Source organism: Silurus meridionalis, chromosome 24 (assembly GCF_014805685.1).
Source record: "Silurus meridionalis isolate SWU-2019-XX chromosome 24, ASM1480568v1, whole genome shotgun sequence".
NCBI classification, from domain to species: Eukaryota; Metazoa; Chordata; class Actinopteri; order Siluriformes; family Siluridae; genus Silurus; species Silurus meridionalis.
Genome location: NC_060907.1, coordinates 13,535,851 through 13,561,575, shown reverse-complemented (window position 1 = coordinate 13,561,575; position 25,725 = coordinate 13,535,851). Strand labels below are relative to the sequence as shown.

Sequence of the window (25,725 nt, the reverse complement as noted above, 5' to 3'; positions counted from 1 at the left end):
CCAACACCCACTGCAAATAAGCAAATAAATTACGAAACCCCCTGAACAACTGGCTTACTTCACTGGATTGCTGAAGCACAAACCCTCATCCTTCCCAGCCCCCCACTTTGAGTGTCATCAGATCCCCAGCAGAGCACTGATACTTTATTTGTTCCCCTTCCCTTCCTTTCCTCTACACACACCATTCTCTAAATCCTCTTATTGCCACAAATTGTGTGGATTTGTTTTCTCCTGATGAGAAGGATTAGAAGATAAAGCCAGAGGGCCCAGTGTGTCAAATCTGTCACCAAAGATCGCCTTAATAACTTGACTTTTCAATCCACACAGCCCATGCTAGCCACCAAAGGATGTCAAGATGAATTCAGAAGGACAGGAGACTTTTGAAATTAGAAGATACTCATCTATAATGAGCGATTTGTGAGCGATCAGTTACGACAGCTTGGTTTAGAGGAATGTGTCATAAAGCTCATTCGCTTTAATATTAATATGTTCTTGTCAAAGTAATCCTGTGAAAAGATTTAGTGTGATTGTGTTTAGAACATTTGGAGCTTCACTAAAGAATAGCCTGCGCATTTGTAAAATTTTCTTGGTACATCTTTCGTACACATCGACTTACCTGGAAAATCTGAACAGGATGTGCCTTAAAAAGGCATGCTTTTGATGATCTTGACCTCATTGAATAAGAAGTTCCTTGACACACTATATTACAAACAGTTTGCAGACACCTGGTCATAAGTAATGTACCGTAATTTCCGGACTATAAAGCGCACCCATATATAAGCTGCACTGAATTTTACAAATATTTTTATTTTGAACATAAATAAGGCACACCTGTCTATAAACCGCAGGTGTCTACACTGAAAATACCACTTGCGCTTCCTTTAGGAGCATAGCGGTATTTTGGGAATAGCCTGGCACTGCATTTTTCCAGTATTACTGCGTGTGTGCAAGACCGAGGAATATGTCCTTATTATTTTCTGATGCTGATTTCTAAGTTTCTTTGACTAACCAGTAACGCTGTTGCCAAGAAAAAAAAAATCACGAGTTTTGGAAACCTGTCTGTGCTTATATGATTTCTGTTGTAACTGGAGTTAGCGAGCTCTCCTTCACCCAGACTCAATGCGTTACAACAGCTTGTATCTAAACAGTAGCCTACCAAAAGTCATTGTTCACTGTCTTCCTCCTTCCTTTCACAACTATTTCTCTCTGAGTTTATCTTTTGGCATCGTCGTGCGTTTAAAAAAAACGTTTTTTCTCTCGATGCCGTGCAGCTCAGAACACAGGTGAGGTGCGTTTTTTCGTTTCCGTTCGGAAATTTCATTGGTCTAATGTTATGGGGCTCAGTTTTTTGGCTTGAAGTTTGTGAAACCGGGAAAAACCCAGGAAAAATTCATAAATAAGCTGCTTCGTTGTTAAGCTGCGGGGTTCAAAACGTGGGAAAAAAGTAGCGGCTTATAGTCCAAAAAATACGGTGGTACATAAGAAATTATAATAGCACTAATAATAAAGTAAATATGATAAAAAAAATAAGTATAATAATGTACTTTTAGTTTAACCCTAACCCTAGATTTGATATCTATTTGTTAATAATGACATTTTAGACACATACAAAACACCACCAAAAAGATCCATATATTTGAATGTTTTATTGAATATATCGAGTAGGCCTGCACCAAAAACACATTATGCTCAAGACTCAGCTTCAGAACATTTGCAGTACTCATAGAGACGTATTCTGCATTTATTCCCGGACATATTTCATGATGTGTTAATACGGATTATTCCTTGACTCCTTTTCTACAACTAGTGGATCGAGCAGAAGAAGTCTGGTTCCTTAAGGTTTCTTCTTCCTTTCATTTTCTTTCATTTTTTTCTTGCTCTCCAGGGATCTAAATCTACATGCTGATTTCTGGCAAGCTGCTTTGTGACAATGCAATTTGTTAAAAGTGCTAAACAATGCACCGCCTTTTTAGTTTTTGCTCCAACACCCACTGCAAATAAGCAAATAAATTACGAAACCCCCTGAACAACTGGCTTACTTCACTGGATTGCTGAAGCACAAACCCTCATCCTTCCCAGCCCCCCACTTTGAGTGTCATCAGATCCCCAGCAGAGCACTGATACTTTATTTGTTCCCCTTCCCTTCCTTTCCTCTACACACACCATTCTCTAAATCCTCTTATTGCCACAAATTGTGTGGATTTGTTTTCCCTGATGAGAAGGATTAGAAGATAAAGCCAGAGGGCCCAGTGTGTCAAATCTGTCACCAAAGATCGCCTTAATAACTTGACTTTTCAATCCACACAGCCCATGCTAGCCACCAAAGGATGTCAAGATGAATTCAGAAGGACAGGAGACTTTTGAAATTAGAAGATACTCATCTATAATGAGCGATTTGTGAGCGATCAGTTACGACAGCTTGGTTTAGAGGAATGTGTCATAAAGCTCATTCGCTTTAATATTAATATGTTCTTGTCAAAGTAATCCTGTGAAAAGATTTAGTGTGATTGTGTTTAGAACATTTGGAGCTTCACTAAAGAATAGCCTGCGCATTTGTAAAATTTTCTTGGTACATCTTTCGTACACATCGACTTACCTGGAAAATCTGAACAGGATGTGCCTTGAAAAAGGCATGCTTTTGATGATCTTGACCTCATTGAATAAGAAGTTCCTTGACACACTATATTACAAACAGTTTGCGGACACCTGGTCATAAGTAATGTACCGTAATTTCCGGACTATAAAGCGCACCCATATATAAGCTGCACTGAATTTTACAAATATTTTTATTTTGAACATAAATAAGGCACACCTGTCTATAAGCCGTGTCTACACTAATGTACTTTACACAGGCTTTAACGAAAGACACGTTACACACGGTGTAACGGGTGAAATATGTTGCGCTTCCTTTAGGAGCATAGCGGTATTTTGGGAATAGCATGCCAGAAGCGAGCTCTCCCTTCACCCAGACTCAAAGCGTTACAACGGCTTGTATCTAAACAGTAGCCGACCAAGAAAGTCATTGTTCACTGTCTTCCTCCTTCCTTTCACAACTATTTCTCTCTGGAGTTTATCTTTTGGCATCGTCGTGCGTTTAAAAATCACCCGATGGAAGTTTTTTCTCCCGAAGCCGTGCAGCTCAGCGTTTTTTCGTTTCCGTTCGGAAATTTCATTGGTCTAATGTTATGGGGTTCAGTTTTTGGCTTGAAGTTTGTGAAACCGGAAAACCCAGGAAAAATTCATAAATAAGCTGCTTCGTTGTTAAGCTGCGGGTTCAAAACGTGGGAAAAAGTAGCGGCTTATAGTCCAAAAATACGGTGGTACATAAGAAATTATAATAGCACTAATAATAAAGTAAATATGATAAAAAATAAGTATAATAATGTACTTTTAGTTTAACCCTAACCCTAGATTTGATATCTATTTGTTAATAATGACATTTTAGACACATACAAAACACCACCAAAAAGATCCATATATTTGAATGTTTTATTGAATATATCGAGTAGGCCTGCACCAAAAACACATTATGCTCAAGACTCAGCTTCAGAACATTTGCAGTACTCATAGAGACGTATTCTGCATTTATTCCCGGACATATTTCATGATGTGTTAATACGGATTATTCCTTGACTCCTTTTCTACAACTAGTGGATCGAGCAGAAGAAGTCTGGTTCCTTAAGGTTTCTTCTTCCTTTCATTTTCTTTCATTTTTTTCTTGCTCTCCAGGGATCTAAATCTACATGCTGATTTCTGGCAAGCTGCTTTGTGACAATGCAATTTGTTAAAAGTGCTAAACAATGCACCGCCTTTTTAGTTTTTGCTCCAACACCCACTGCAAATAAGCAAATAAATTACGAAACCCCCTGAACAACTGGCTTACTTCACTGGATTGCTGAAGCACAAACCCTCATCCTTCCCAGCCCCCCACTTTGAGTGTCATCAGATCCCCAGCAGAGCACTGATACTTTATTTGTTCCCCTTCCCTTCCTTTCCTCTACACACACCATTCTCTAAATCCTCTTATTGCCACAAATTGTGTGGATTTGTTTTCTCCCTGATGAGAAGGATTAGAAGATAAAGCCAGAGGGCCCAGTGTGTCAAATCTGTCACCAAAGATCGCCTTAATAACTTGACTTTTCAATCCACACAGCCCATGCTAGCCACCAAAGGATGTCAAGATGAATTCAGAAGGACAGGAGACTTTTGAAATTAGAAGATACTCATCTATAATGAGCGATTTGTGAGCGATCAGTTACGACAGCTTGGTTTAGAGGAATGTGTCATAAAGCTCATTCGCTTTAATATTAATATGTTCTTGTCAAAGTAATCCTGTGAAAAGATTTAGTGTGATTGTGTTTAGAACATTTGGAGCTTCACTAAAGAATAGCCTGCGCATTTGTAAAATTTTCTTGGTACATCTTTCGTACACATCGACTTACCTGGAAAATCTGAACAGGATGTGCCTTAAAAAGGCATGCTTTTGATGATCTTGACCTCATTGAATAAGAAGTTCCTTGACACACTATATTACAAACAGTTTGCAGACACCTGGTCATAAGTAATGTACCGTAATTTCCGGACTATAAAGCGCACCCATATATAAGCCGCAACTGAATTTTACAAATATTTTTATTTTGAACATAAATAAGCCGCACCTGTCTATAAGCCGTGTCTACACTAATGTACTTTACACAGGCTTTAACGAAAGACACGTTACACACGGTGTAACGGGTGAAATATGTTGCGCTTCCTTTAGGAGCATAGCGGTATTTTGGGAATAGCATGCCAGAAGCGAGCTCTCCCTTCACCCAGACTCAAAGCGTTACAACGGCTTGTATCTAAACAGTAGCCGACCAAGAAAGTCATTGTTCACTGTCTTCCTCCTTCCTTTCACAACTATTTCTCTCTGGAGTTTATCTTTTGGCATCGTTGTGCGTTTAAAAATCACCCGATGGAAGTTTTTTCTCCCGAAGCCGTGCAGCTCAGCGTTTTTTCGTTTCCGTTCGGAAATTTCATTGGTCTAATGTTATGGGGTTCAGTTTTTTGGCTTGAAGTTTGTGAAACCGGGAAAAACCCAGGAAAAATTCATAAATTATATAGGAAAAATTTATAAATTAGCCGCTTCGTTGTTTAAGCCGCGGAGTTCAAAACGTGGGAAAACATAAAAAAGAGAAACATTATCATCAGGAGATGATAATTGGTGAGACAAATTACATACTCTTTCTCTCAATGACACTTCCTGGTGTAGCACAGTGGTTAAGGCTTTGGGTTTCTGATCGAAAGATCAGGGGTTTAAGTCCCGGTATTGCCAAAATGTCACGCTTGGGGCCCTCGAGCAAGCCCTTAACCCTCTGTGCTTTAGAGATGCTGTAACATGGCTGATCCTGCGCTCTGACTCAAGCTTCATAACATTGCTAGGATATGTAAAGAAAGAGTTTAACTGTGCTGTAAAGTACATGTAACAAGTAAAAAGTACTTTCCTTGAGATAAGTAAATTTTCAGATTTATCCTGTAAGTTCAGATATGCGGAAGAGGATAGATAGCGCTTTCCTCACCGTGTGTTTTACACATTAGGTTTCTCGTAGCTGTTGTGACAAGGGAAAGATGGCAGAAGGGTGGGAATTAGCAGGTGACCCAAATAGAAATAAAAAATATATAATGAATGAATAAAAAATTGAGCGAGTGAAACCGCAATTAGTGAAACTGCAATGAAAGATGATGAATTTTTTTTTTTTTTACATCTCATATCTAGTTCTCATAAGAGACTGGAATTGAGACCTCTTCAACCAAAGTGCTGGTGCTCCATTTTTGAAGCACCATTCAATACTACAGTAATTATTTATGAAGCCCATATGTCAACCATCAAACTAAAGTGGTATTCAATCTAGATTTATACCATTCATTTAAAGCACTATATAATACCTATCAAGGCTACAGACATTAATCAGGAATAATACAAAATAAAAACCTGAACAATGTATTGTTCTATGAAGAAAATTGTAGTATGTGGGTTGATTTTTATTATTAGTATCCCAGCAATGACACAGTCAAAGAGCCAATTAGCAAAATTGTCTGTGCTTTTCTTTTATTTATTTATAATTTTTTTCTTAAAAATACAATTTTATATTATTAATATATCAATATAACATATTAAAAGTAAATAAATGTTAATGAAAATAAATAAATACATATGCTGGTCAGGTGAGATTTGAAAATAAATAAGTAATTAAATAACTAAAATAAACACCCATTACCATAAGTGTTTATACAGGTTTGTTTATTCACTGCTTCTAATTTGCATGAATGTCATCAAGGATTTTGCAATAAGGACATGTTTTATTTAGCAAGCACAATTAATATTTACTCGCATTGATTGTAAGAATTGAGTTCTTCTCTGACCAACAAACAGCCAATTTCATGCCTCAGTAGGAACTATAGAGAAGGTAGCACATCAGTGCCGCAATATCTCAATTACATCATTATGTTAATTAACAGTCAAGGCCATCGCAGGCTTTCCAATTTCCTGTTCATGGCAGTTTGTTGAAATAGATCACAGTGCCAGATGTGTAATTGGGAGATAAGTCAGATAGTATGTCATACACGAAGTGCAAAATTCGAAATGTGAAAGTGCTAATGACATCATTCAATTTAAATCTATGTTACACTTTAGTCATTATTTTAATCATTGAATATGGCAAGGTCCTTTTTTTTTTTTTTTTTTAATAATCACTTTATTTTCTGCTTCGCTTCAGCCATAAGAATAAATCCACCGTCTGGCCTCCGCCCTCTGGCAGCTGGGCTGGAATGCAGGGAGCTGCATCATATGAATGGGACATGACCTCTGCACGTGACACCAGGGACTGTTTCATCAAGTAAGTTTTCAAGGCTTCAGACACTATTGCTTTATACACCAAATTGTAAAAAGGTCTCACGCAAACTCTGGGCTTCCAAAAACTGCTGTATTTGTACAGAGATCTTTTTTTTATTTTATTTTGCAAACTATCTTATTTATTTTTTAGTTACTGTATTATATACCTAACTCAGGTTTATTCTAATTTAATGTTAGATTGTGTCTCGATTAAACACTGTAGCTGGATTTCTTGGGCTGCGATGAATAAGAGAAGGTCTTGGTAACTACAGAATGTTTTTATCAGAATGTTTTTATCTGTTTAATCCCTCATTATAAACTTTGGGTTTTTTTTATAATAGCAATAGGCATTCTATTAATCTTGGTTAATCACTGTTCCATTAAATCTCAGTTGTTTAATGGTTATATGGTGAAATAATAAGAAGTTTAATATATAGCAGTCATATGTTATAAATTCTGGGGGAAGGTACTAAAATGAATTTCCTGCAATCACTTACTGAAGTACTGCTTTTATGAAGAAATTCATGGCATTTATTGAGGACCTCATTAAGATTAGGTTTTGCATACAGAATATTCAAATGCATGCATTATGCTTTAGAAATTGCTTATTTAATTAAATAATGTCAACGAAGCTGACATAAAGAAAAGCTTTCCACAAACATCTGGCACACAAATGCTTCATTATGAGCATTCTGAAAAACTCATCAGTTGAAACATTGAAAACAACTTCATTTAAAAACAAGGTTTATTTGAACCGAAAAAGAGAAAATCAGTGGATTTATTCTTTATTTAGTATTTTGCATCTGTATTCGAAACTGATGATGCAATCAGCATTTTAACTGTGTGTGTTCACAAAGGCAGTAACAGATGGAGAGTACACTGCATTTTACGGAACATTTCACTCATTTGCTCGTTGCCATCTCTGTTCCATCTTGATAAATAGAGTTAACCTATATGTAGTGGATTTCATGGTTTGTAATTTGGTAGATATCAAACAAATGGGTATTTAATAAAATGCTTGCCTTGGAATTCAGATCACACTGCAGTCTGCTGAAGTTTAAAGACTGCACAGTTACATGTATCTGTGGACAAATTCAATTAAAAGTATAGATTATGTGCCGAGATATGATTTGAAGATCTAGAAAAAAAGTGGGCCAAGATGTTGAGTTGATTAATGCCTATTGATACCTTTGTGTACATTTGGACAAAAAGATGGACTGGAAGGTCAGCTCAGAATCTGGGTACATAAAAGAAACGAGCGGACTCAACTTCCTGATGAAGCTCAGGTCCTTTAATTTTTGCAGTAAGATTTTAGAGATCCTCTAACAGTCTGTAGTACTGTTAGGAAAAAAAAAAAAAACTTAACCAAACGGATCAAGAGGGCTGGCTCTATCTTGGGCTGCTCAGTATGGTTTTGAGGTGGTGGTGAAAAAAAGGACACTTAGTAAACTCACAGCCATTCTGGAAAATAAACAGCATCCCCTCTATGACCTATTGATGAAAAACACAGAGCTCCTCTCTCAGAAGATTCATTCAGCTTGGCTGCAGAAAGGAGCGGTACAGGAAGTCGTCTGAACCAACAGTTTATCACTGCGTTGGAAAGCTACACTGCTCTGAGGCAATTTTAGGATTAACACATTAAACCATATTTGAACTTGAGTAGTTTTACCACCATCCACTATTCATAACCAATGGCACTTTAATGTCATTCATTTTTAAAATGTTACACGGGTTACGATGTTCACTTTGTTCGCGTTTTTTTACTGATTTGCAATTTTAATTCACTTGAATTCAAGTCTGCTCTTCTGTCAGCAATGTATACACTCCACTGCACCACCACATCCACATCACACTGTATAATGTAGAGTGGAGTTGTGCCTGATCTTTCTTCTCACAGAATTATGACAGTGTCTCTAAAAATATTTCTTCACTGAAAGAAACACTCTCCTTTATTTTTCTTGCCTTGTCTTTCACTCACCCTGTCTTTGTCCTCTGCTTACACTCTGGCATCGATTTGTTACCTAATAGTCATTACCACAACCTGTCCTTGTTGTATGCTCGAGTCAAATAGACTCCACTGTGACAGAAAATGCATCTTTTCCACACGTTATTAGTCATATATATATATATATATATATATATATATATATATATATATATATATATATATATATATATATATATATATATATGGGTATGGACAAATATGGATGCTTTATGTAAATTTATGTTTATTATTACTAAAACCACTCTAAAATAGAGCATAAAAAACATATCTATTAAACACAGAAAAAAGAACATAGAAAAACCACAGGTTCCTATTACTTCTCTTACTTTGCACTGAGCCAGTTGCTCAAACAGTCTAGCTTGTGTAAAAATACTCTTTTAAATGTTTTAAAGTAATTATAATGTTTTAAATTACATAAAGCATCAGGACACTAAACTGAACTTTTTCCTGTGTTTCCACACAGATGGTTTTAATTGCCGGATGTGTGCATCATGGCGAGCTTTGGTGCTTGATTTGAGACTTGCCGCATCAGTTAAACAAATGTTTAGGGATTAAAAATCATTTTTATGTGGAGGTTTTTTATTTTATTTTTTTTTATTCGAGTAAAAGGAAAGACGTCGTGTATAAATGTGTGTTGATAGATTTAATTTTGCCTTTTATATTTATTTATATTTTTATAAAAATGGTAAAACGTTAATAAAATTAGTGCCGTTAAAATGAATTTGCGTTTATGTTTATTTTTACAGCCCTTATACAGTACAAATATACAGATGGTCCCCAAGTTACGATGGTTCGACTTACGATTTTTCGATCTTATGATGACGATTTAGATACCACAAAATTGAAAAAATATACAAAATTTTATACAATCTACGATACGTTGGATGCGCAGCTGGGATGAGCGTATCTCTTGCTCTGTGAGATGCCCCACTCTCGCTAGCGGTCGACGGAGTAAAGTTTCAGTGTTAGTGTGTATTTTTTTCTGTTTCAAACGGTTTCAAACTGCAATTTTAGTGATAAAAGCATTTCTTTAAAGCGCCCAAGTATGTCTCCTGCTGGTAGTGAAAAAAAGCAAGAGGAAAGCCATCAGTTTAAAGCAGAAAATAAATCAGCATGAAGCAGGAAAGGCTGTCACAGTCATAGACCATCTTGCACTTACGATATTTTTGACTTACAATGGGGTTGTCGTAACGTATCTCCATTGTAAGTAGAGGACAACCTGTATATATACAGTATATAATCTGAACATACAGTGAAGTGATGCTCAGAGTATCCCAGTCTGACTTTATTCACTAAATTTAACATTTTGATTTTTGATCAATTTCTGGTACCTCTCTACATCATACTGTTTTCTGATTCCTTGTTTTTTGTGAGTCTCTGTCTAACCTTAGATTTGTCTAATGTTTTGAGTAAGTCTGCTAGTTTTGCTTGCTTATAGTAGCAGTTTTGAACCTTCACTGGTAGACTAGACTATATAGGCTTACATTTATTAACCATGGCATTTTTTATTAAATTTAATTGTCTATTTTGTAATTTTAGACAACTGCCATTTATCTTTACCTTTAACAAGAAGACACCTTCATGTTTTGTACCATTATATATATTTATAAATCAAGATACTTTATAGATTTTTCTTAAATAAAGCCCCTGTCAGTGCTGAAAAAAAAGAGGCAGCCTCATAGCATGATGCTGCCACCACCATGTTTCACCACGGATATGTTGTTATTAGGAGACAAAGCAAGTTTTTATGGACAAAATAAGTCCAAAGATTTTCTACCTTTGTCTCATCAGCCATAACCCACTTTGCCAAATGGCTTGGCTTGGGGAAAAAATTGTGAGAAAAGCCACATTTCTCATTAGCCCACACATGTAAAGAATATGAGAGGATGTTGATATTCCTGTAGTTGATCATGTGGGTTTTTCTAAAGCTTTCTTGATATGTCTATTGTTATTTAATCTACTTTGTAGGGGTGTTTTGTATGTCGTTATTTCACTGTGGTGCCCCATTTTTTATATGTTGCTAATGACCTGTACAGTGTTTCATGGTTGATCTAATGTTTTGTATTTTTGTTTTACTCCTCTTCTGTTTGATACATTTCAACAAAGAGATTATGTACATGCTTTTGTAAGCTATCAAGAAACTCCAACAATAACAGCTAGGGTTAATCAGAATTTCTTTGCTGATCACAGATATATAATAACTATATCTGAGCATAAGCTTAAATGAGGTGAAATTTGAGCACAGTCACATGCCCATTATAAAATGGTCAGAATTATGTTTAGAGACTAGACGTTCCATCAGCTACTGCATCATGTCATGTCAACACTGCATCAGATTAACATTCAAAGATGACTACCACATGTATATAGCTTTAAACATGCACTACATTCTTTGCTCTTTGTTTTAAGCTCATAGACTATTGTTATTGTTGTTGGTAGTGTTCTGTTTATGTTTTTCCTTTAAATGCTTCTATATGTTGTTCACTTAAATTTCTTGCTTGCTTTAGCACAATAATTATCTATTCATTGCAAAAGCCTGAAATTTTTAAAAACAAAAATTTATCTTTGTTGATGTATTTGTAAAAAAACAAACCTATACTCAGTAATTATTATATATTCCTTTTATATATTATTATATATCTATATCTATAGATAGATAGATAGATAGATAGATAGATAGATAGATAGATAGATAGATAGATAGATAGATAGATAGATAGATAGATAGATAGATAGAAATTTGGTATAAAACCTTTTTGTATTTTGAGGTTGAATAATAGAAATGTTTTTTTTTTTAAATAGTAAAAATATAGTATGACAGTTGACAGATGTTTCTAGATTACACACACCCCTATACACACTCTGGAGTGTAATATAGCTCCTTACTAATAGCAACATAATCCCACAATCTATATTCTCCTTCCTGATTTATTCATTTAGACCCCATTATACACACAATCCTCCAATATTTACACTGCGGTTTTGTCCCCGATGCTATTTCACAAACAATTATCATTTGTACCAAAACCTGAAAATGACTTCCTATTGGGGTTGTATAATATTTCAACAATATACGTCCAATATACGATGGCTATGCAGCTGTTTCACTGGTATTACTCAATGTTTTGCTGATTCTTAGAAATTCTTTTAAAAATTCTGTGTAGAAATTGTGAGAGTTTTTGCTTGTAGACCACTGCCTTCAATTTAGGACTTTTAGTCCAAAGAAATAATGGACAGAAACTATGGAATGATGAAGTGGATTAGAGGTTTTTCCTTTTCAAATAATTGCAATGCAGGTTAAAGCAGGATATGTTTTAAGCAAGCAGAATAATATGCTAATGTTCAAAAGAGTGAAATAGCCCATCGATCATATTTATTATTATGAACATGGAATGGTTCGTGTGCTAAAGACATTCATAAGTGGTCATTGCGATTTCTAAATGTAGCTTTGTGTTTTTACTAGCCTATGAGTTAGCATGCTAGTTAATTTCCACAATGAATAAGAAGCAGGGTCATTAATGTACCGATAGCAGGATGAAAATATTGTATGAGTACAACAGTTTTGTGGAAAGATGAATTTTAGTACATTTAATGTTAAAGTAATGCAATCATCATATATATTAGTACAATGTACATCTTTTTATTATGATCATTGAGAAGTATTGATGTGTTTTGGTTTATGTGTGCTCTTCTCGAAAGAACAAACATCTGCTCTTGTTAAAGCTTACTTAAGTGATCCATGTAGGAATTATTTTATTCTTGTTCTCCTTGTAGTTTATTCTTGTTCTTATTTTTAGGATCAAAGTGCCACCTAAATTACGGGTTTTGATATAATGGTTGTCTCAGATTAAAATGTCATCTTCTAGGCATGCATCAAGACTCTGTGGTTTCTATAGAGGTGATTGAATTAATTCATAATGTTCTCTCTGTACATTTAATATTGCCTTTTGAAAGACACTGCCCTTTATCTACAGTATTTACACCCTAAAAAATTCTGTTTGTGTTCCTATTTAGTCTTATACTACAACCTATTCCTGTTATGAATCCTATTAAAATTTCTTGCAGCTTTTTTACCTGTTAAAAATCTAAGGATTAAATTTCATATTTTTTCAACAATCAAACTATTACTAGCTGTGCTAATTTGGTGAATCTCTGGTATTTGGGAAATAAATATTTAGGGAATGAAATACTTAAAGGTTATTTCCGAACTGACACAATATACAAATAGAAGTGAAGTATCTTATTTCAACATTACTGTATTGAATGAATAAAAAAGTAGTGCATTTACCCAAGTCGACCTTGGGGTAAATGTTATGCTGCACTGAGTTAAGTAATGTTATGAGGAGCAGCACTGAAATTATGTAGCCACATTTTCAAACGAGATACCTTGAGCTCTATTACAAGCCAATCTCCTGAAAAATTAAATAATTCTAAGCAAACTGTATAAATTCTAAGCAAACTGTATAAAATTCAATTTGGAATTTTGACCTTGAAATCCTGTGTTTTTTGCTTGCTGTTTAAAGACCACTATATATATTTATTGACAGAAGTACATGCTCAATGCAAATGTATATAATACAGCGAAATAGTTTATATATAGGATAATGCTTGTCTAATTGGGTATTATTTATTATTTTACCACAAACCTATTGTTAATTCACAATATTTTTAGGTTCAACGACTGAATATAAAAATATAAGAAAATTCAAAAAGGTTAAAAATTGTGAAAACTGAGGGCTGACTGTTTATAGTAAATAAAAAAATCAAACAACAAATAAAAATACACATTGCTAAGTGCTGGTTTGTAATTTACTAAAGTCAGCAATGAAAACAAAAAATAATGCATATTTTTTTGTGATTTCTTTTCCCAATTAAGTAACATTTATGTAGCTTCAAAGTTCTACAGAAAATATTGAATTGGATGAATCTGATCTGAATCTGAAGAGAATAAGGCCTTCATCCTATAAAAACTAAACAAATGATGTATAGCTAAACATATATTGGACTTACTTCACATTTAAGTAGACAACTAGCACCTTCTTCTACTTGAACAATGTCTCCTAAATCTGTTTTTTCAACCCTGCAACCTTTGGAGATTTTCTCATTTGCACTGATGTGTATTGTACAGGCAAGCGGGAAATAGACAGGGGATAGGTGCGAAAAGAGATAAGCAAAGAATGAATATCTTATTTGTAGAAGGCTTTTCTGTCCATACACAAGAGAATGAGTTAATAACTAAAGTAGTATTATCTTCCCCTGGCCAAAAGAGAAATAGAGGGAATATTCCCTGCAGCAGGTGGCTCTTATGCTTCTGGAAATGACTTTTTCCCAAGCAGAATGAGCTCATATGCTTCCACGGCACAGCAATCTGGCACCCTGGTATTCCCAAATCTCCCTTCCAGTTCATTTCAGCACAGTCAAAGTTAACGCTACCGTCTTCTGCCATTGTTTACTCTGTGCTTAAGATTAACACATTTTTGTAAAATTTTTAAATGTAGCCAAATTTTTTATACATTTATTATGCATGTAATATCTCAATCAACCAAAACGCATGTCTGATTTTGTAACAATGCACAGGGAACAAAAACACCATTTATATCATGTGCAGACACAAACATTTATCTATCTATCTATCTATCTATCTATCTATCTAGCTAGCTAGCTAGCTAGCTAGCTAGCTAGCTAGCTACATAGAGAAAGTGGTGCACTCATGTGAAAAAGAATGTGCACCCTCATTGAACTCTACAATATTAGATATTAGGTAAATAAAAGATAGAAAGATTAAAAGGGGGAAAGTTAAACAAAAATGAGGTTAAAACAATTTCCGATGAACAAGATGATATTAAATGAGCCATATGTGAAAATTACACCTGTACTACTTCCATAGGAATTAAAAGGCTAAGTAGTAGCCATGTGTTGCCAAACAAATGCTGTTGATTAATTGATCATTAGCAAGAGTGACCATCATTATAAAAGTTTAATTTTTAGCCTTTTGCTGCTGGATTCTGCAACAGGACAGTGATTACAAGCACACCAGCAAGAGAACAACAGAATGGCTGAAAAGGAATAAAATGATGGTGTCGCATTCGGCCCAGTCATTGTCCTGACTTCAATAAATGAAATGCTGTGGCAGGACGTTAACAGATAATAAACAGTTGCCTCAATGAAGCCTCAATGAACTGAAGCAACACTGTAAAGATGATTGAGCCAAACATTTCCTCCACTGCAATGGAGAGACTGATAAAGTCATACAGAAAATGATTGATCAAGATATTAATGTTAAAGGTGGTTCTTTAAGCTATCAACTCCCAGATAAATATTTTTTAGTATTTATTTTAAATACAGCTATACAGTATTTCTTATTTGTATTATATTTAAAGATTACTTATTGAACATTTTCTGCATGGGTGCCTATATATTTGATTCATTCAGATTATTTGTAGAATTTAAACAACTGGCATGTTCACACATAACACTACAGAATGTAAAATGTAAATAAAATATATTCATTAATTCCATGTATTCAAAGTGTTTTGGTAGTGAGCTGTACAGTATATTGAATTTGTCTGATCTCTCTAACATTCTGTTTCAGTTCACTTTCAAAATCATTTAAGATCAAATCGAGAATTTGAACGTTTGTACGTTTTGTTAAACTAAATGATAATAGTGGTACATCCCAATGTCTCTTGTTCTTCAGACAAGTGTCTCAGAGCGGATCTCTCGAGGAGATGCGTATGGAGGGTGTGCAGGTTGTTCCTCCTGCTCCTCGCCGAGTCGAGATGAGGAGAGATCCTGTGCTGGGTTTCGGCTTCGTGGCTGGTAGTGAAAAACCTGTAGTGGTGCGCTCTGTCACTCCAGGTAAACATGTACAATGTTTTGTTTCATTCAAAGCAGTGGTGAATTGGTATCAGATAATATGATTGTTTTATAATAACTGATAATTATAAGGGCCAATATCATGGTTATGCTGAATAACAATATATTTCACATTCTCTTGATTGATGATGTTAGTTTGTGCAAATATTGCAAAAGCTATAAAAGTGTTCCATTATTTGTTCGGAACAAGTAATATTTTTAACAGAATACAGAAGATCCATCATAGCCTTGAGTGGTTCAGCAAAATAATATACACAAGACCCAATTTTCTCTTTAAAACCAAGCTGCCTGTTCTAAAAGCTGGAAGAATATATTAAAGGGGTATATGCACATTTGTAGGATGGTTTAATCTATTAGGGGTTCAGCAAAATACAATATGATATTTGATGATACTGTTGAATCTGCTACCATACAATATGATTTATTATGCTTTAATGTGTCATATGTGACATACTTCCTTCAGTATCTTATCATAGGCTTACCCTTATGATGATGATGTTGATGGTGATGATAATGATGATGATGGTGATGATGATGATGATGATGATGATGATGATGATGATGATGATGATGATTATGACAATAGCAATGGTGATGACAACAAAGATAATAATGTTAATTATGGCAATGAATAGGACGATGTTGACAGTGCTGATGGTGACATGTTGATGATGGTGATATTGATGATTATGAAGATGATGATTATGATGTTAATGTTAATGACAATGATTCAAGCATCAGAGTGATTATTTATACATCATTTCGAACAACATAAACTCAATTTCATTCACCAGTTTCTTTCCTTTTTCAGTTATAAGCAATTTGTTGCTGACTTATTATTGATAATTTTTTATATTTGCATTTAGTGATTATACTTGTTAATATTTTTTTTATAATATTTAATTGTTTAATATTGATGTATTAATCCAAATTTTTCATTTACATTGAAATCTAGAACTTTAACGGTGTAACTATTTGAGATTTTCTTATTAAAATGTATCCCGATACTCATAGTCTGTAGTGTATTGCTGGCCCTGAGAAAAGATTTTAATGGCATTTTGAAATCAGTACACATTAAACTTGAAATTGCAAAGTGATAAATAGGCTTGCATTGACCTGATCAGTGAACCCATAGCAAACCATTTCCGAATGACCAGAGACAACAAAAACTCATAAGACTTTGTGCAGCACTTTTGCTAATGAGCACACTATCGAGAGCACATCTCAAGAGAAATAAATGGAGCATATAAAATCATTGTGGTCATTTCAAACAAAAACTAGTTTGTGTGTAATGTCAGCCGAAGGAAGTATGCCAGAGGGTGCTTTAAATCTGAGAAGAGAAAGTTAAAAGTCACTAGCTCTAAGGTATTTGTACAAAGATCAGTCTAAAAATCTTCAGCAGGTGTTATATCAAGTTACAAATGTTCACAACCTTGTATGCAGACACTGAATGAACAGTGTAGATTGACTATATACATCTCTTCATCACAAAAGGATACATGGTGTGTGTGTGTGTGTGTGTGTGTGTGTGTGTGTGTGTGTGTGTGTGTGTGTTTGTGTTCTTATTAATAGGAGGCCCATCAGAAGGAAAGCTGATTCCAGGAGATGAGATAATAATGATACATGAGGAAGAAGTTGCCGCAGTACCAAGAGAACGAGTCATTGACCTTGTCAGGTGCTTTTAACTTCCATCTCTGTTTATCCACTTATCCAATCCATCCATCCATACATGATCCACCCATCTACCCATTAGTTCATCTATTCATCCATCAATTCATTATCAGGCCATTATTACATTTATCCATTCACCTATTGTTTTATACACTTATCCATTCATCAATTTAGGCAGCCATCCCTATATGCATTTGTTTATTTATCCATCTGTCCATTTATCCTTCTAGCTATTAGTTTATTAATCTATCCATCCATTAATCTATCCATCCATCCATCCATCCATCCATCCATCCATCCATCCATCCATTCATCCAGCTAGCCATTTACACCTCTGTCTATATTTTTAGCCATCAAGCCAACCATTTTATTCCTTCAATTTTTCCTACATCTATCCACTAACCCATCCATCCATCAGAGCCAAGTCTTTACATAATTTAAGTGATTTTAATGAAAATTTAAAATTTCAATTTCAATTAAAAAAATATATTGTATGATTTTCTTTCAGTATGTCTGCTTTGCCATAATATCTCAAGTCAAGTCAAGTCAAGTCAAGTCATAATATCTGTTTATTTTAGCTGTTATTTAGAATTTAGAATATCTTCCATTTCTCAGTTACTTAATCCATCCATCGATTTATCCATCTGTACATCTATCTGTACATCCATCCATCCATCCATCCATCTATCAAGCCAGTCATCCAGCCCTTCAGTCGGCCATTCAGTCAACAACCAATCATTCATCCATCTAATAATCAGGCACACAAGTCATATTTTCCATCCATTCATCCAGTCATGTATACATTAAATAACTGATACACAGGCCTATCTATTTTTTATCTATCATTTGTCAAACCATTCATGAATCCATCGATCTGCAATCAATTGATCCATTGATCAGTTCATCATTCCGTGCATCCTGTTCACCCAACCATTAATTTATCCACCATCAGTTTATCCATCCATTCATCCATTTATTTATCTATATATCCATCAATCCAACCATCCATTCATCCATTTATATATCCATATATCCATCCAACCATCCATTCATCCATCCATCCACTTATCACATGCTCTGCATGCATAAAGGGCTGGTAAAAACAGTACCCTCGCTTCTGGCAGCCAAAAGTAATAAAATCAAAGGCAATAACATGTTTTTTTTCTCACACTTGTGTCTCTGTGGTCTTGGCTCATAATTACTAGTCATAAAACAAAAATAATGAGTAAAATGCCAACCGGATGAAAATGGATGAAATAGTGCTGAGAGAAAAAGAAGAGGTTAGTGACATTTATGCAAATTAAAAACCATCTTAGGCAGAAATTAAAGCGTGTAAGCAGCAGGAGTTTGGAGTGCAACATTCAAAGGATTCGAATTTATTCCTATATGATGCTCTCTAGAGATTGCCTGGAGTGATTGTTATGGGCTTGCGTGTGTATCTGTAGTAGTAGTCTAGGAAGCCAGGCGAGTGTGTTCTTTTTATTTCATGTAATAATCTCTCATTTCTTCTTAAGATCTTTCCCTAAGAATATGTTTAAATGTGTGTGTGTGTAAGTTATTTGTTTTTGTGGTTTCTCTTCACAGGAGCTGTAAGGAATCCATCCTCTTGACTGTTGTTCAGCCGTACCCAGTGAGTTAACTAATTTCTATTATCTAAAAAAAGAAAACTTTAGAATGAATTTAACACATCAATTAGTGTCAAGTTTCTGCAAGGGGATCAGCCATTGTTCCTTTTATAAAATCATAATATTTACTGCATAATTATAATTATTATGAAGAAGGATAGAAATTAGATTTGTGTGGTCATAAAAATGTAATGTTTAGTTAAGAATGCCTGGGACAAATAAACAGTGGAGATCTTTAAATTATGCTTTCTCTATTTCTATAATGTGTATTTATGTGCAGAATAGGCACTATGTCTCTATTTGCCTCACCAACAAGTTTAGTATTGGATATAACTTGGATATAACCTTGAAGAAAGTCTGGCATCACTCTGGAAATACTGGCTTTGTGGTCCATTTAAAATTCTTGTTAAAAAAAAAATCTATAAAATTGCAACTGTATGCATTGTTATTCAATTCAAGAGCCTTAATGAGTATCATTTTGGCATTCGACCCCACATAATTATGCCTTTTCTTTTTAGAAGGGTGACGGCTTGGCTTTTCTGTCCCACTGCAAAACAAAGCCAATTAATTATCCTGTTGTTACTCTGTCAGCAAACTGACACCAAGGGCAGGTCTCCAGTTATCATAAGAGATCGAAGGAACACAACATACTGTCAGCATTGTCAGTGTTTAGCTCAGCGCTTCTGTGCAAGTGACCTGAAGGCTTTCAAATCCCAGAAAGCCGCTGTCGAGTTCATCCCAGCTACTCAGCCACTGTATATGGTTGCATTAGCTTTAACAATGATTTTGTAAGTAATAAATTGGCTGCTTTTGTCTCGTTTAAAAAATGCTATGCAAATAATTCAAATTGAACTGAAAAGGGAAATTTACTGAGAGCACACCCACTTCAGTGTTTGGGCTAGTGTGTTAGGTTGAATTGATGCATAAGATATGAATGAATTCTAAAGAACTCTGAGATGCTGTTGCCAGTTTTTTGCTATTATAGTGTTTTATTCACCTTAATTACCAATAATACCCAATTTGGCCAATAAGTTTGTTTCATTTAATGTTGCGGAAATTAGTTGCTATTGTCACTTACATTTTTTCAGCCATAAACACTTCCATCCGTTTCCATTTTGCTTTTCTCTTAAAGAATCCAAAAATGCTAAGAAAAAACCTTTATCCTAAAGGCTCTTCCAAAGTGACTCTTTCAAAGCGCTGACACTGAAGATTTCTTCTATAAATGTTATGTAAACATGTCCGTAAAGCAAACTTTTGTTTTGCAATGTTAAACTGAAGCACTCTTAATTAGTGCTTGTGGAATATACTGAATGAGCTGTTGCTATTCTTCCAATAATATATCAATTATTGCATTCATATAAACGTTTTTTATATGAATAAAATATTTGTATGGTTTTGCATGTAACTGAACTACTGTTTGAGCTGCTGTTGTTGAAAACCAACCACCTTCTGCACAATTAGACCCCAGAATTTAATGTCAAATGAAGATTTACAAAAGAATGCTTCAAATCAGACACTGTTATAAAGAGGTGTGGCTGTGAAAACTTGAATTCTGTATTTTTCCTTTCAGTCTCCCAAATCAGCCTTTATCAGTGCGGCCAAAAAAGCCAAATTGAAATCAAACCCGGTGAAAGTACGATTTGCTGAGGAGGTCATCATTAACGGGCAGCTTCCGGTAAGTTCTGCAGCTGTATCGGCTAAGTGTGGACTAATCAAAGTGTACAGTCTTGTGTATTGTAGATCAAACATGCATAAAAAATTAGAAAATTGTGAAAATATGAGTATTTTTGCTTTAAAGATAGTTTAAAGCTCACAACGCTTATACTATGTGATTGTACATAAAGACATGTTTATGACAGGCAGATCTTGATTTATAATCTGTTCAGTTCAACGATGCATTTATACTGTCCTTTATCATATTCAAATTTCCAACAAGTCAGGAAAATTACCAACAGCATGTAATATATATTTCTATTCTATTAAAAGATTGGTGTACGAAGAGTAACATTACAGTCTTTTCACATAAACTGAGTTGATTAAGCAAAAATTCTTGTGACAAAAATAATAATAGGAACATTATAGCCGTAATAAATCGTAGTACTTTGGATACTTAAGTACATTCGAAGGCAAATACTTTTGCGCTTTTACTCAAGTGAAAGTTTAAATGAAGCACTTATACTTTTACGGGAGTCATATTTTACTTACTGTATCTCTACAACTCAAGTACATAGTTTGTGTATTTTGTCCACCACTGCTAAAGGCATTATGGCACTAAATAGAGGACCAACTCCATATCAATGCTCATGTTTTTAAAATAGGATGTTCCTCAAGCACAAATGGGTGTGACTTTTGGGTGTCCACATTCTTTTAACAATATAATATAACTGTACAGTACCAAGTTCTGCTGTAGAAACTTGGTAGCTTTTCATGTTCTTAAAATACATTAAAACCCCGTTGGACGAGCATAATTCGTTCGTAAAAATTGCTCGTAGGTCCATTTGCTCGTACGTTCGAACAAATTTTCCCCATAAGAATTAATGGAAAAGTGACGTAACGGTAAACATAATTTAACACTTACCCACCCATGTGCGAGTGTGAAACACACACCACGCTTGTACTTTTCGACTACTGTATTTCCTTCTTGGTATTTTCCATGTGAATGTATACCATGCTTAGGATCAAAAAAGCACATCAGACAGATCTTGGCTTTTTTGCAGGACACTGTGAAGGACAACTCTCTACTCTTCATGCCAAATGTCTTAAAGGTGTACCTTGAGAATGGACAGACCAAATCATTTCGCTTTGACAACAGCACATCCATCAAGGTAATTTTCTTGTTTGCAGTCTAAACCTGTAATTTTCCCACTTCCCAAAATGTAATAAAATCCACTGTGTATAATATCTGATCTTGTGTGTGCTGAGTTGTCTATGTGCTTTTGTCATTGTGTGATATAGGATGTCATCATGACGCTGCAAGAGAAGCTGTCTATCAAGTGCATTGAGCATTTCTCGCTCGTGCTGGAGCAGAGAACGGAGGACTTTGGGAGCAGACTGCTGCTGCTGCATGAACAGGAGATGTTAACTCTGGTAAAAAAAAAAAATTATAATAATTACAATTACAATTACAATAAGTAAATTAATGTTAAACATTGTATAATTTTACTACTTAGAAATGGACCTCAATCTGCCACCTGGCATTTCTTTTTAATTATGCAATATAAGAGAGCTATTTCAAGACCTTGATAATAAAGGGGACTTTTTATGTCACTTCAAAAAGGTTGACAAATGACTAACACATTTATATTCCCCTGAATATGTGTGGCTACTTGGGAAAACCCTTCAGGAGGTGATATTCACTTTTTGAGCATAAATCATATGCTAGGATTTCATGGACTAAAATATGTTAGGAATTAAATAAATTCCTATAACATAATATGGCACTCCAGTTCTAAGAATGCTTTTGTGTGTGTGTATGTGTCTCTTTTTTTGGGTGTATCCTTGTCTGTTGCTAAAATTTTGGCTTACCATACATATTTATGGATATAAAAATGAGTGTTTACATAAAAAAAATTGTGCAGTTTTAATATTAAAGGTGAGGTCTGTGATATTAAAGGTGAGATCTGTAATATTACATGTGCAGTTTGTAATATTTAATGTGAGGTCTGTAATATTAAAGGTGAGGTCACCCTGGTTCCTAGAGGGAACAAGACTCTGCGTCAACAACGCTTTGGGAACGCTCTGGCCATGCTCTGAACCATGTCCAATGACCATGATCTGTCCAATGGAAGGACCAGGAAGCTATAAACGCACATGCAGTGAAGACGGCGCTAGCTTAGAAGAGGGAAGGAAGCGCTTGCAGGGATGCAGGGAGTGTGGCACCGAGACAAAGCATCTCGTTCCCTCAGGGAACCAGGGTTACATACATAACCTAGAGACATTCCACTTCAGAATTTGATCTGCATCAACAACTAGGTTCATGGACTAAAGAGCCAGTAGTGACGCTAAGACCCTTCTTATATGGACCTTATCAGACGAACAGCTGGTCCAACTTCCTCCACAGGGCCATCCTGTGGACGTATGTATCCAATGCTCACACACCCGATTTAGCTTCTTCTGGTATAGGAGGATAGAATAAGGAGGATAAGGGGATAGAATGCCTGGAGCACGACTGGTTGTTGGGAAACAGATGGCACCTTGGGAACATACTCTGGCCTGGGGTAGAGAAAGGCACTGGCCATGTCTGGGGAATGCCTGGAGTCTTTGAAACTGCTTTACAGTGAGTGACTGGCCTTCTCTTTCTCTCTTGACGGCCGTGAGGATCCAAGCAGGAATGTGACAAATGTGCCTGCATTGTGGTCGAAACCCACACTACACCTTGGCATTCAGTCTTATACCCAACTCCTTTATGTGGGTGAGAACGACAGCTCGATGCTGAATTACCAAGTGTTTTGATTGAGCTAATATCAACCAATTGTCGAAATAATTTAGTATGTGGATGACCTGGGGTCTCAAAGGAGCCAGAGCAGCATCCACACACTTTGTGAGATTAAACGGAATTGGTAAACTTCGCCCCCGAAAGCAAACCTTAGAAACTTCCTGTGTAGAGGAAGGGTGGGTATGTGGAAGTGTGCGTCCATCTATCGTGATGAACCAGTCCACGGACCTGATTTAAGACACGTCTTGTTTCAGCATGAGCATCTTGAACCTGAGCTTAATGAGTGAGCAGTTCAGCTGATGCAGATCTAAAATGGGACACAGCCCACCATCCCTCTTGGGAACTATGCAGGCTGTAGAACCCAGACTCTCTGTCAAGGGAGGGACCAACTCGATGGCCTCCTTCCTTAAGAGATTGTTTACTTCTTGTTCCATGACCAGAGCCTGCTTAGGACCCACCAGAGTGGGAAACACCCGTTGAACCGAGGTGGCAGAGGCCCGAACTGAGTCCTGAAGCCTCTTTCTACAGTGCGCAGGACCCATTGAGACACTTTTGGCAGGAGTTTCCAGGCTGCCAAATAGTCTGCTAAGCGATCAGTCTCTCGACACCGACCCCTGGCGTGCCTAAAGCAGCTAGAGCGGTGCCCTGAAGCTGTTCTGGAGGCGCCCTGGAAGGCAGAAGGCCCCCCAAATCCGCTACGTTCCCGAGCGGAAACTGAGGGAGGCAGTCCCTGGAGACCCCTGTGGCCTGAAACACCAAGGGTGGCAGGGTTAACTATATGATCTCCTGAGGGCTCCTGAGGACACACACACACACACACACACACACACACACAAATTGACGTTAAAATGGACAATGCAAGTACACTCGAATTATAAGATGGTAGAATGTACAGGTCATCTTTTTTTGTTTAAAATTTATTAAGAGCCTGGTTTTGAAATGTTATTGTGTCATAGCATCATTTGAGACAATTGTTCATCATTAGGGAAACTGAGTTAAACCAAGTAAATTTTAATGTGAAACATACATGATAAAGTGCCCCTTCTCCTCATCTGTAGATTTCTAAATGATCAGGAATTAGGAGATCTTTAACAACTTTTACATCATATTTTAGTGAACACATAGTGTCTGCACTTTGCTACAGGATGTGGCAAAAACTGCCTGCACAGCATTTAAGAATGAATACAGAGTAGAAGAAATGCTTTTTTGTGAGAAATATGTTGATTTTTATGGGTGTGTTTCCACATTCTGTAGTAAGAATGTTTTTCAGGAGCATTTGTAAAGCCAGTGTGGCTAAGGCTTGCACAAATGTGCTCACAAAAAGTCTGCATTAACACTCTTCCTTATGATTTGCTAAAAGCTATTTTTTGTTTTTTGAAACATCTAGATACAAGAAGTGTCTAGAATTGTATTTGTGCACAGTAATGTTATGTATTGTAATATTTTATTTAATGAACCACTTCACTAATATTACAAAGTTATATGGGAAACCTTAAAATGGAAGCTAAACTAAATCTAACCACAGTATAACCGTGTTTTATTGACCGTTTGAGAAATTTAAGACATAATAACCAAAGTCAGACCACAAATATGCTTTTAAGGTTTTCAATGGGCTCGTAACCATCATACTTCTTCTGTAGTCATCAAATAATATTAGGAATTCACATAAAAAAGAATTTACTGTAAAAAAAAAATTATGTTATAGGAAAAGTGGAAAAGTCATGTGGTGCATGCGATGCAAAGCATCTGATGTTTTCCTATAACATCAGAAAGTGTTTTATTCCTGTTACACCACAGCAATATGCCAAGTTCATATGTGTTATCAATTATCTTATAATAGCTCTAAATGCCAGTCTTTTTCCTCTGTTTTCGTTAATACATCTTTGAATGCACCTTGTCAAGTTAGAGACCTCCTCCTCAGCATCGAGTTGATACTATTTAAAGTGCTGATACTGAAGACTCGTTTCTTCCACCCAAAAAATCCAAAATGTAACAGCAATTACAATCATTCACACTTAAAAAAAAATCTGCCCAGTGTAGCAAGTGTGAGTTTGTTAGTATTACAGAAACTATAATATATAAAAGAAAATACAAAAAAATACATTAATAAATACAGTATACTTTCGAGACTACTGTCAGGGCTGCTGTTAGAGAAATATTTAACACCTTCATCTTAACAATATGACTTATTTGTCCGGTGAACAGCCACAGGATTGGTTTACCAGCTGGGATTTTGCAG

General features: G+C 35.7%; 1 pseudogene; it reads left to right on the top strand.

Annotated features, from left to right (window-relative positions):
• The window catches only part of LOC124378321, a 69,191-nt pseudogene that overhangs the window by 27,157 nt on the left and 16,309 nt on the right, over window positions 1–25,725 (top strand).